Raw genomic sequence first — 13,554 nt, 5'->3', positions numbered from 1 at the left:
ATTTAATGCGCTCGTTCGCCTGGCTTTCCCCGTTCCGCTCTGCTGCTTGGTGATGGAAAGGGCCGAAGCGCACCACAAAGCCTTCCAGGCAATCAGGCGGTAATAGAGGTTGGCTGTCCCCCGAGCGGAATTTACGGGGCCCGCGAGGATCCGCCTGGCGTTATTTAACGCTCGGGTAATGAGCACCTGAATGTAGAAGATCGCTCAGGCGGAGGCGCTGGCCTTGGACAAATCCTCCGAGGGGGCCGTAAATAAGAGCCGCCAAGCGGCCTTCATCCGAACCCAACCTGTATGGCCGTTGCAGATTCATAACCGGTTCTTGTCGTGTGCTTTCAAGACATACGGCGAACCTCAGGTGAACCTATCGTGGGGTTTTCGGGGGCTGAGAGAATGTGCCTTGCCCAAGGTTGCCTCAAACCTAGTCCTGAAAGTCCAACGCTCAAACAACTCTCCTATTCACAGCTTTCCATGGTCCTGAATTTGGTTTTGAGGATGAGTTTCAGCACCTTGGAGACCTCCTTGGAAGCAGAGTGGCTCCTGAATGAGTCTTCTCCAAAATGGTCCTCCTTAGCGTTTCCTGCAAGTTTTTATCATAGTATACTAGCTGTGCCCAACCATGCGTTGCTGTGGCAAAGTGGTGGTGGTATTGGTTAAAAATTGTTGTGTAATTTTTATTTGACTTTATTTGCATTTTTTATTAATTTTATTGTAAGTTATATTTTTATTTATTATATTTTATTATTTTCTTGTATTATTTTTAGTTATTTTCTGTTATTATAGTATTTTATTGTATTAATTTATTAGTGTTTTTTATTATTTTTTACTGGGTTGCTAGGAGACAAAGTTGGAGGAGCTTAGCCTTCTAACTGGCAGCAATTGGATAAAAGCAATTATTCCTCTCTCTCTAATTAGGATTTTTCTTTTCTTTTTGTTGTATCAACCTAGAGGCGTGGATGATGGGTTGTGTTGTCAAATTTCGAGGTTGGGGGGCCTGTAGTTTTGTTGTTTTGTGGGTCGCCGTGATGCCATCACTCTTTTATATATATAGATTTACTGTATCTTGATCTATGACTTGTTTTATTGTTGATTGATTTTATGTTTTTATATTATTTGTGACCTGGGCTTGGCCCCATGTAAGCCGAGTCCCTTTGGGGAGATGGGGCGGGGTATAAAAATAAAATTATTATTATTATTTTATTATGACACAGCAAACGAGATAGATATACTGGATTTCATATCACAAAATCACAAGTCGAACACTTCCCAAGTGTCTAGGACTGTGTGATGTATTTTCGGATGCAGTAAGGTGGCCTTTTGCAGTTGACAGATCGTTGCTATTATTATTATTATTATTATTATTATTATTATTATTATTATTATTATTATTATTATTTTATTATGACACAGCAAACGAGATAGATATACTGGATTTCATATCACAAAATCACAAGTCGAACACTTCCCAAGTGTCTAGGACTGTGTGATGTATTTTCGGATGCAGTAAGGTGGCCTTTTGCAGTTGACAGATCGTTGCTATTATTATTATTATTATTATTATTATTATTATTATTATTATTATTTTATTATGACACAGCAAACAAGATAGATATGCTGGATTTCATATCACAAAATCACAAGTCGAACACTTCCCAAGTGTCTAGGACTGTGTGATGTATTTTCGGATGCAGTAAGGTGGCCTTTTGCAGTTGACAGATCATTGCTATTATTATTATTATTATTATTATTATTATTATTATTATTTTATGACACAGCAAACAAGATAGGTATGCTGGATTTCATATCACAAAATCACAAGTCGAACACTTCCCAAGTGTCTAGGACTGTGTGATGTATTTTTGGATGATGTGTGCAGATCCCTGTAGGGTGGCCTTTTGCAGTTGGCAGATTGTAATTTTGTCAATGTCTATTGTTTCCAAATGCTGGCTGAGATCTTTTGGCACAGCACCCAGTGTGCCCATCACCACTGGGACCACCTGCACTGGTTTCTGCCATAGTCTTTGAAGTTCAATCTTGAGGTCCTGATAGCGGCTGAGTTTTTCCTGTTGTTTTATTATTATTATTATTATTATTATTATTATTATTTTATTATGACACAGCAAACAAGATAGATATGCTGGATTTCGTTTCACAAAATCACAAGTCGAACACTTCCCAAGTGTCTAGGACTTTGTGATGTATTATTATTATTATTATTATTATTATTATTATTATTATTATTATTATTATTAAGTTTGAAGATTGGTGCCTCTCCTTTCCATCTTCTATTTGAACCAAGTTGTGCTGGACTCCTTGTCAAGACGCTGCCTAGGGACGCATGTTAATTTCCCATTGTTTACTGCCCTCTTTGATTGATTGATTGATAGATGGATGGATTGATCGTCGTCTCTCACATCGGCGTGGGCTCAGCAGGCTGGACGGAAAACGTGCTTTTAAAAACACGGTCTATCTTTTCTATCAATTTCTATCATAATAATAATTATTATTCCTTTGCACGTGACAATATGCTTTCAATAGAGTTTTCATGGCTAGGAGACTTTTTAGTCTATAGAAATAGTACGAGAGTTGAATGAAAAGTATTGCCTCCACCTTCGTAACTCCTCAACAGGTGGGAGTCCTGGTCTTCGGCAGGAAATGCTTTGTTCAGGAGACTCTCCTCTACATTTCCATTTGGAGGAAAGCCTTAGCATTGAATGGTTGTATTGTTAAATTACGAAGTATGGAACCCTGCGCAGACGGGGAAGCCTTAGCATTGAACGGTTGTGTTGTTAAAGGGCAAAGTATGGAATCCTGCGCAGACGGGGAAGCCTTAGCATTGAACGGTTGTGTTGTTAACGTGCGAAGTATGGAATCCTGCACAGATGGGAAGCCTTAGCATTGAACGGTTGTGTTGTTAAAGGGCGAAGTATGGAACCCTGCGCAGACGGGGAAGCCTTAGCATTGAACGGTTGTGTTGTTAAAGGGCGAAGTATGGAATCCTGCGCAGACGGGGAAGCCTTAGCATTGAACGGTTGTGTTGTTAAAATGTGAAGTATGGAACCCTGCGCAGACGGTCAGTCAATGTGACTTAAGCAACGTGCAGTCATTGGAGATTAACTGGAGATTCCCAAAGGAGATCCATCCGAGAATGCAAGCTGTTTATGGGGATTGTGTTGATGTGAGTCCTGTGCGTCGTTGGGCAATAAGTTTAAAGATGTTGAGGTGGGAACATCTGCCTTGCATGACAAACAAAGAGTTGGACATCTTGTGACAGCAAACACCGAGTTTCACAAGCAAAAGGTTGACAGGTTGATTCAGGACGATTGTTGTTTCACTCAGAGAGAAATTTCAAGCATATTTGACATTTCACAAGAACGTGTGGGTCACATTATTGCTTTGCTTGGCTCTTGGAAGATCTGTGCACGATGGGTCCTGTGAGACGCTGGTTGCGGAAACCGAGTATCGACGTCTTCAGAAAACTTGTTCATTGTTGGCAGAAATGTATCCAATTGTCTGGTGATTGTGTGGAAAAGTGAATAATGGTAGTTAAAGAGCACATTCTAAAGGTTATTTCTGCATTTGATTTAATACAATACTCCTAGAGAGTATTGCTAGGCAGAGTCCACATTTGGGAAGTTCAAGATGGGGTAAACATGGCTGGTTTAGTCCATTCCAGGAATAACTAAGAAAAAAGCCAAACGAAATCCAATAAGACAGAACGGACAAAATCGGCTATTTCTCGGTTCTCTTCGTCTCCGAACATTGTTGGAATTGGAGCAACAAGCCGTTGAGTTCTGACTAATCCAAGGAGCTGATGCCTGGCCAACCATACTCCCCACAACAAAAACTTGCCTTCTCTTTCCATCCGAGGAATACGTTCTGTCAGCGGAAGCGACACTCCGCAGTCTATAACTGGCTGATGTATCGGGGCTGCCGCGGTGTCAAATGCTGAGTAATGAGAAATTTAATGAAGAGAGATGAGCCGAGGATGGGTTTCTAAGCTGCGGAGGAGAAGCGTGTGTGAAACACACACACACGGTGGGAAAGGGAGGGAGAGAATGCCACTCTCCCGGGGAACCATCTCGCACGCTCTCCTGTCTGTGCAGTGACTCAGGTGTCGCTTGCTTCGCGGCTGGAATCACGCGGATCTTGAGTCACCGTCGGTGAAATGTGTGGGTTCGAGCAAGAAGGCACGAAGGAGTATAATGTGGGAGGCCCACAAATCCAACCGTACTTGTGCAAAATGTTGTGTTCGAGTCCCTTCGGGGAGGTGGTGGTGGCATACAAAAATAAAGTTATTATTTTATTATGACACAGCAAACAAGATAGATATGCTGGATTTCATATCACAAAATCACAAGTCGAACACTTCCCAAGTGTCTAGGACTGTGTGATGTATTTTCGGATGATGCGTGCAGATCCCAGTCGGGTGGCCTTTTGCAGTTGGCAGATCGTAATTTTGTCAATGTCTATTGTTTCCAAATGCTGGCTGAGATCTTTTGGCACGGCACCCAGTGTGCCCATCACCACCGGGACCACCTGCACTGGTTTCTTCCAGAGTCTTTGAAGTTCAATCTTGAGGTCCTGATAGCGGCTGAGTTTTTCCTGTTGTTTTTCATCAATGCGACTGTCACCTAGGATGGCAACATTAATGATCCAAACCTTTTTCTTTTCCACAACTGTGATGTCTGGTGTGTTGTGTTCCAGAACTTTGTCAGTCTGGATTCGGAAGTCCCACAGTATCTTTGCGTGTTCATTTTCCACGATCTTTGCTGGTTTGTGATCCCACCAGTTCTTTGCTGCTGGGAGGTGGTACTTGAGGCATAAGTTCCAATGGATCATTTGGGCCACACAGTTGTGCCTCTGTTTGTAGTCTGTCTGTGCAATTTTCTTACAGCAGCTGAGGATATGATCCATGGTTTCGTCGGTTTCCTTGCACAGTCTGCATTTTGGGTCATCAGCTGATTGTTCGATCTTGGTCTTAATGGCCTTTGTTCTGATGGCTTGCTCCTGGGCTGCAAGGATCAAGCCTTCTGTCTCCTTCTTCAGGGTCCCATTTGTGAGCCAGAGCCAGGTCTTCTCCTTATCAGCTTTTCCTTCAATTTTGTCAAGGAACTTTCCATGCAATGTTTTGTTGTGCCAGCTGTCGGCTCTAGTTTGTAGTGCGGTTTTATTGTACTGTTTTTTGTCTGCTGTGATTTTTGACTTCTTCTTCTTCTTCTTCTTCTTCTTATTATTATTATTATTATTATTATTATTATTATTATTATTATTATTATTATTATATTGGGATCTAGTGTGGTGAAGTCGTTTGGTTTTGGTGCACAGTGGTGTCTTCTGCATCAGTAAAGTGATCTATTCACTCAATTTTCCCTCCTTCAAACCAAATATGCTTTAGTTAGAGCCTCCTTTGGGAGAGAAGGTAAAAGCGGTCACTTCGGGCGCAGAACATATGGGGCGCAGTTGAGACTTTTGTAAAATCTTAATGTAATGTGATGTTTAATAGGCTTTTCCTTAATCCCTCCTTATTATCCAACATTTTCGCTTATCCAATGCTTTTATTTTTCAGTGATTGGTTTGGGGGGGGGGGGGCACCAAAATTCTGCTCACCTACACTTGAAAAATACCTAGGGCCGGTTCTGCACAAAAATAATAAATATTAAATACGATTAGCATGGGGATATGGTTAGCCAGCCAAGTTTGTATGTAATTGTGACCTTTATTTCCTCTGCTTGTCTATGACTGAAATAAATGATTTGATTGATTGATTGATTGATTGATTGATTGTGGTTAACCAGCTAAAATCCATGAGTAAACCAGGATTTTTCTGTTTTGTCCTGACAAATTTCGGGGCTGGTTTGAACCCCTCGACCACCCCCTTGGCCACCATCCCATGACATTGTATCTGTTGCTCTCTTACTCCCAGATCTTTGTTTTGGCCGGACAAATTTCGGGGTTGGTTTGAACTGCTTGACCCCCCCTTGGCTACGGGCTTGGAGCCATCCCATGATATCATATCCATTGCTCTCTTACTCCTAGATCTTTGTTTTTATCTGACAAATTTTGGGGTTGGTTCGAACCTCTCAACCACCCCCTTGGCCACCATCCCATGACATCGTATCTATTGCTCTCTTATCCCCAGATCTTTCTTGATCCATTATATTCTTTCCAGTCTTCTCTCCTCTCTATGCCTTTTATATCAAAGTGGACTGTACCAACTAAATCCTCCCTGTATGGAGAGGGAGAAATCTCCATATCCAGCTTTGCCGAAGCTCTCAGAGTCGAACAGAGCTTTGGAACTGAATGCTTTTGGGGTTTTCGACTCATCTGTTTATGCAGAGAGATGATGCGTAGCATGCAATGGGGTCACATTATATATTCCCCCCTTGTTCCTTGCAAAGGATGGTTGGATCCCAGGAATATAAAAGACTGCGGCAAGGGAAGGCTGGCGCTTAATAGCGCGGAGGGGTCTTGTGCAAGCGCTGTGATCTCTTTAGCAAACGGAATTGAAAGCCGCTTCTTTCTTTCTTTCTTAGCCCACCTTTGAGCCCATCTTCCCACCGGTTTGGCCTTTCGGAGTCCAAAGTAAGACAATTTATTATCTCCTTATTATTATTATTATTTGAGGGTTGCTTTGAACATCGGGCCCAAGGTGGATGCTTCCTTGGTACACCTTTCGGGAAAGACAAACGTTTCTTTAGCTTTGGAAAGGAATTAAAAGACCTTCTAGGTCTTTTGCAAGGAAAAATAGACTCTGAAAAGGCCTCTTCAAAGTCTCCAAGGAGTTGTTTCGGGAAAGAAGGTTCCAGGCAAGCAGCAAGCAATGGGGCTGGACTAGATGGCCTTTGGTTGCCCCTTCCAGCCTTAATATTATGTCCATGGATTCTTCCTTAAAGGTCTTAAAACAGGGCTTAGATTCACTATTATGATTATGATTGTGATTATTGTGATTGAGTTGTCTTGCAATGGCTGAATGGGGTTGGACTAGATGGCCTTTGGTTGCCCCTTCCAGCCTTAACATTATGTCCATGGACTCTCCTTCCTTAGAGGTCTTAAAACAGAGCTTAGATTCACTATTATTATCATAATGATTATTGGGATCACTGTGATGATGATGATGATGATGATGATTGAGTTCTATCATCTTGTGTTGGCTGAATGGGGCTGGACTAGATGGCCTTTGGGTGCCCCTTCCAGCCTTACTATGAAGTCCATGGACTCTCCTTCCTTAGAGGTCTTAAAACAGAGCTTAGATTCACTATTATGATCATGATGATTATTGGGATCACTGTGATGATGATGATGATTGAGCTTAGATTCACTATAATAATAATTATTATTTTTGTGATTGAGTTCTATAATCTTGTGTTGGCCGAATGGGGTTGGACTAGATGGCCTTTGGGTGCCCCTTCCAGTCTTACCATGAAATCCATGGACTCCTTAGAGGTCTTAAAATAGAGCTTAGATTCACTATTATGATGATTGTTGATTGAGTTCTATATCGTCTTGCATTGGCAGAATGGGGCTGGACTAGATGGCCTTTGGGTGACCCTTCCAGCCGCCTTTTTCTTCTTCTTCTATTTATTCATACCCAACTTTATCCCCCTGAAGGAGACTCATATTAATAATTAATAATCATAATAATAATAATAATCTCTCGCAATGTTGATGGTTTGCATGCTCTATTATTATTATTATTATTATTATTATTATTATTATTATTATTATTATACCCCACTTTATCTCTCCCAAAGCAGACTCTTAGTAATAATAATAATAATAATAATAATAATAAATATCTTATTGCAATGTTGATGGTTTGCATGCTCTAATGATATTGTATTTGTTGTTGTAGTAGTACAGTAGAGTCTCACTTATCCAACACTCGCTTATCCAACGTTCTGGATTATCCAATGCATTTTTGTAGTCAATGTTTTCAATACATCGTGATTTTTTGGTGCTAAATTCGTAAATACAGTAATTACTACATAGCAATACTGCATATTGAACTACTTTTTCTGTCAAATTTGTTGTGTAACATGATGTTTTGGTGCTTAATTTGTAAAATCATAACCTAATTTGATGTTTAATAGGCTTTTCCTTAATCCCTGCTTATTATCCAACATATTCGCTTATCCAACGTTCTGCCATTTATGTTGGATAAGTGAGACTCTACTGTAGTTATTATTATTATTATTATTATTATTATTATTATTATTATTATTCATAGCCCACTTTATCTCTCCCAAGGGAGACTAATAATAATAATAATAATAATAATAATAATAATAATAATAATAATAATAATATCCTATTGCAATGTTGATGGTTTGCATGCTCTAATGATATTGTATTTTTAATACAATATGTTTTTATGTCAAACAACTGGTCCCCTCGATGAGCACTGAATAGCGGCTTGAAAGCCTGGCTGCTTCCTGCCTGGGGGAATCCTTTCTTGGGATGTGTCTTGGGGGATTCCCCTGGGCAGGAGGCAGCTAGGCCTTGAAGCTGCAAGGCCATTCAATGCTAATCAAGCTGGCCAAATTGCAACATCCACACTTGCCTCCAACAGACAAGAGTTATTTCTTTCTCCCACCCTGGACATCATTCCACAGATATGTATAAACCCCACTTGCCTCGTTTCCAACAGACCTCACAACCTCTGAGGATGCCTGCCATAGATGTGGGTGAAACGTCAGGAGAGAATGCTTCGGGAACATGGCCATGCATCCTGGGAAAACTCACAGCAACCCAATAATAATATTAATTACTCTCCTTTCCATGTGACTTAGCTTCTAGTTAGTTCTTTATACTCATTTAACCCCTAATTAGTTCTTTATAGTCAAATTAGTTGCTGATTGAAGGATAAGCTGGCATCAAAATGCATCAAATCGACAGTGTAGATACCCCATTCCAGAGATGAGAGCGATGAGAGAGCCATTGTGCCGCTCGGGTTGGAAACCTAGCAACTGAGCCAACACTTGCCTTGAAAAGAGAAAAGAAGAGCGAGATTGATTTTTCTCTGTGTCTCCCTCCCTCTCGGTCCTTTTTATCAGGCCGGGAGACTTCCCATTAGATTTGCCTTTGTTTCCTTCAAGTGGCAAAGCAAAGGAAAAGGGGAAACAAATAGACTTCTTTGGGGGTGAAAAGGAGAAAGCTGCCGGCCGGGTTGCTTATTAGGGATTGAAAAAAATGGTTCAAAAGTCATTACAAGATTGGGAGGCACTGGTGTTTTGTTTCTAAAGTGTTTCTAAAGTATAGTTAGTGAAATGTAACCACCTCTCTATGACCCGGTTTGCAGAATCCCTCCAACCATTTCCCAAGCCAGGTAACCATTAGGGATGTGTGATCCATTAAAAATGGTTCAAAAGTCATTACAAGACTGGGAGGCACTGGTGTTTTGTTTCTAAAGTGTTTCTAAAGTATAGTTAGTGAAATGTAACCACCTCTCTGTGACCCGGTTTACAGAATCCCTCCAGCCATTTCCCAAGCCAGGAAACTAAAAGGGATGTGAGATCCATTAAAAATGATTCAAAAATTATTACAGGACTGGGAAGTGCTGGTGTTTTGTTTCTAAAGTGTTTCTAAAGTATAGTTAGTGAAATGAACCACCTCTCTATGACCCGGTTTGCAGAATCCCTCCAGCCATTTCCCAAGCCAGGTAACCATTACAGATGTCAGATCCATTAAAAATGATTCAAAAGTCATTACAAGACTAGGAGACACTGGTGTTTTGTTTCTAAAGTGTTTCTAAAGTATAGTTAGTGAACTATTTGTTACTGTAACAAGAGTAATGAAGTTTTGTTACTATTCTGTTACAGTAATTGCGCATAATTACGCTAATTGGAGAAACTTCAGGGGCTCCTATCTCCTTCATTTTTAAAGCTGTTGGGGAGAAACTTGCTACAAAGGTAGAACAAATTGTCCACTGTTATTCCACCAAATTTCAGAACGTTTCCCTTATCCACGGATTTTTGGTGAATTTTCAAAACTTTTATAAACATTTAAAAAATATCTACAAGAGCTATCTACTTGAATTTTTTGTACAATGCACAAGATAAGCAGGGCATCAATCCCCAGAAGTTTCAGAAAGATTCAGACATCTTTGGGATTTTAAAAAAAATTAGACAAAAACAAAAACGACAACAGCAATCCCCTTGAATGCCGCACAACCACATAACTTCAACCTAGCACAGATTTATACTATTACTTAATTCAAATTCGAACCAGTTGTTGCATCCCAGCTGTGTTCCAGGGCTGTGAATGTCAATCTCCCCTGAGTTTTTGTGTGTTTTCTTCATCTCTCGGCTTCTCGCTGAACCTTGAAACAAACTAATGAAGCAATTATTCCAATCAGGCTTGGCAACGTCAAAGAGGCTGCAAAAAGGGATGATGGCTGAGTCAATTCTTTCTCAAGGAAAATCAGGGAGAGGTTTATATCCAGAGTGTAGAAGCATTGTCAACTCTTTGACTATTCTTTGGCCCAACTGCCAATGAAATAGAGCAACGCTGGGTACTATAATTTCCATTTCCATCCAGCTACTACAAATCCCATTTCCTGGCAGCCACTACAAATCCCATCCATGTGGTTGAGGAGGAGGATGAACTCCACTCAGTGTGCTTCCAACAGACAAGAGTTCTTTCTCCCACCCTGGACATTATTCCACATATCTATATATACTAGCTGTGCCCGGCCATGCATTGCTGTGGCAAAGTGGTGGTGGTATTGGTTAAAAAATGTTGTGTAATTTTTATTTGACGTTATTTGTATTTTTTAAATTAATTTTATTGTAAGTTATCTTTTTATTTATTATATTTTATTATTTTCTTGTAACATTTTTAGTTATTTTCTGTTATTATAGTATTTTATTGTATTAATTTTCAGTGTTTTAAATTATTTTTTATTGGGTTGCTAGGAGACCAAGTTGGAGGAGCTTAGCCTTCTAACTGGCAGCAATTGGATAAAAGCAATTATTCCTCTCTCTCTAATTAGGACTTTATTTTTCTTTTCTTTTTGTTGTATCAACCTAGAGCTGTGGGTGATGGGTTGTGTTGTCAAATTTTGAGGTTGGGGGGCCTGTAGTTTTGTTGTTTTGTGGGTCGCCGTGATGCCACCACTCTTTTATATATATAGATAAAAGAGTGATGGAATCCTGGCACCGAGCAAAACAATAAAACTAAACACCCCCCAACCTCAAAATTTCACAATCCATCATCCACGCCTCGAGGTTGAAACCACAAAATATCACGTCACAAACCTCCACAGGGCCTAAAAAAACCCAAAAACCGGAGCTATTCAGTGCAATTCCAATGGGCCACAGCAACGCGTGGCAGGGCACAGCTAGTATATATATATATATATATATATATATATATATATATATATATATGCACACACACACTAGCTTGGGGACCTGGCGATGCCCGGATTATTTGAAAAAGCCATTAGTTGTCTTTGAACGTTATGTATTTTCAGTTTGGAGTGGGTGAACTACAATTCCCAAAATCGTGGGTCAATCCTCCCCAAACCCTGTCTGTATTCAAAGTTGGCAATTTTGGGTCTGTGTATCAAGCATGGTCCAGATCTGTCGTTGGCTGGTCATCGCCTGGCTGCAGTGCTCTCTGGGTGGGGGTACTACAACTCCCAGAATCCCAGGGCAGTTGTCCTGAAACATCTCCCAGTATCCACAGCAGGCAGTGTTTAGTCTGTGTGCCCAGTGTGGTCCAGATCCGTCGTTAGCTGAGTTCAGTGCTCTTTGGATGCAGGTGAACTACAACTCCCAAAATCAAGGCCCATTAACACAAACCCCTGCAGTATGTTCAGTTGGTCATGAGGCTTCTCTGTGTGAAGTTTGGTCCTAGTCCATTGTCGGTGGGGGTCACTGTTTCTCTGGATGCAGGTGAACTATAACTCCCTTTTCCCCAAACTTGTCCAATATGTTCTATTGGTTATAGACCAATAGGTTCTATTGGTTGGGACTCAGTGTGCCAAATGTGGTCCGGGTCCATCATCGGTGGGGTTCAATTGCAGGTGAACTATAAATCCCAGTACCTTACCTACTACTCCCAAATGTCCAGGTCAATTCTCCTCCAAACCCACCAGTATTCAAATCTGGACATATCGGGTGTGCAGTGCAAGTGTAGTAGGTGAACTACAACTCCTCTACATTTCCCAGTAGGAATCACAGTGCTTTGACTTGATGCAGGGTGAACTACAACTTCCACCATGTGGAATCAATCCCCCAACCTCCTCCAGTAAGTTTAGTTTCTGCTCAGTTCTGCTGTGTTTGTTCTGCCCAAAAAACTCACAGCAATCCAATGCTGTTCAGGTTTGTATATGGACCACAATGTAGCTCTCCAAGGTGCTGAATTTCAGCTCTTTAATGGATTTCAGCACCTTGGAGAGTTCGCTTGGATGGAGTCTCACTCACTTGCAGCCGAGAGGGTTTCGGAATCGCCAGGGAAGGGAAAGGGCACGTTTTTCCGCCCTCCTTGTGTATTTGTTCCAGCAAGGAATAAATAAGGAGGTTATAAAATACAGAGAGAGCCGACTTAATGAGAAGAGGGAGGACGAAGTCCTGGCATATTTCATTTCGGAAGCGCTGCAAGCCAGACAGGCCAGTAAATTAAAAACCGGGGCTGGCACGACGGATCCGTCTTGGCGGAAGAAGACTTCGCTCCAAATTTGGACGCTTCATCCGAGGCATTCATTAGCGCCTGGAAATGAAAAAGAATTGGGGTTGGCATAATACAACGATGCCATTGAAAACCGACAAAACACAAATGTTAAAACAGTATTAAATAAGTTGTCAAGATTCCTGCTGTGCATCTGCACTGTCAACTTAATGTAGTTTGGCACTCATTGAACCGGCATGGCTTGATTTTTACTTACTGTATATACTTGAGTATAAGCCTAGTTTTTCAGCCCTTTTTTTAAGACTGAAAAAGCTCCCCTCAGCTTATACTTGAGTGAGGGTCCTGGTTGGCTTATATTTGGGTCAGCTTATACTCAAGAATATATGGTACATTTATTATTTTTCTCTATTATTATTGGTATTATTACATTTATTATTTTTCTCTATTATTGTTGCTACTAATACATTTATTTTACTCTATTTTTTATTATTAATAATACATTTATTATTTCACTCTGATATTATTATTATTGTTGTTGTTGTTGCATTTATTATTTTACTCTATTTATTATTACATGTATTGTTTTCCTGTATTTATTATTATTATTATTATTATTATTACATGTATTATTTTACTCTATTTGTTATTACATGTGTTATTTTCCTGTATTTATTATTGTTATTATTATTACATTTATTATTTTACTCTATTTGTTATTACATGTATAATTTTCCTGTATTTATTATTATTATTATTATTATTATTATTATTATTATTATTATTGCATTTATTATTTCACTCTGATCTTATTATTATTATTATTGCATTTATTAATTTACTATATTTATAATTATATGTATTATTTTCCTGTATTTATTATTATTATTATTATTACATGTATTATTTTACTCTATGTTATTA

The 13,554-nt window shown here is 39.9% G+C and overlaps 1 protein-coding gene across 1 annotated transcript in view; it reads left to right on the top strand.

The window, feature by feature from the left end:
• The first annotated feature begins 6,429 nt into the window (after positions 1 to 6,429).
• Positions 6,430 to 13,554, top strand: part of disp3 (dispatched RND transporter family member 3) — a 66,125-nt gene continuing 59,000 nt past the window's right edge. The window contains exon 1 of the mRNA XM_008123360.3: positions 6,430 to 6,582. The gene's annotated coding sequence lies outside the window, so the exon portion shown is untranslated. The remainder of the gene's footprint in view (positions 6,583 to 13,554) is intronic.

The sequence above is a fragment of the Anolis carolinensis genome, unplaced genomic scaffold (assembly GCF_035594765.1).
Source record: "Anolis carolinensis isolate JA03-04 unplaced genomic scaffold, rAnoCar3.1.pri scaffold_15, whole genome shotgun sequence".
Taxonomy (NCBI): Eukaryota; Metazoa; Chordata; class Lepidosauria; order Squamata; family Dactyloidae; genus Anolis; species Anolis carolinensis.
The sequence above is the reverse complement of the archived record's forward strand: the minus strand, read 5'-3'. Positions and strand labels throughout refer to the sequence as shown.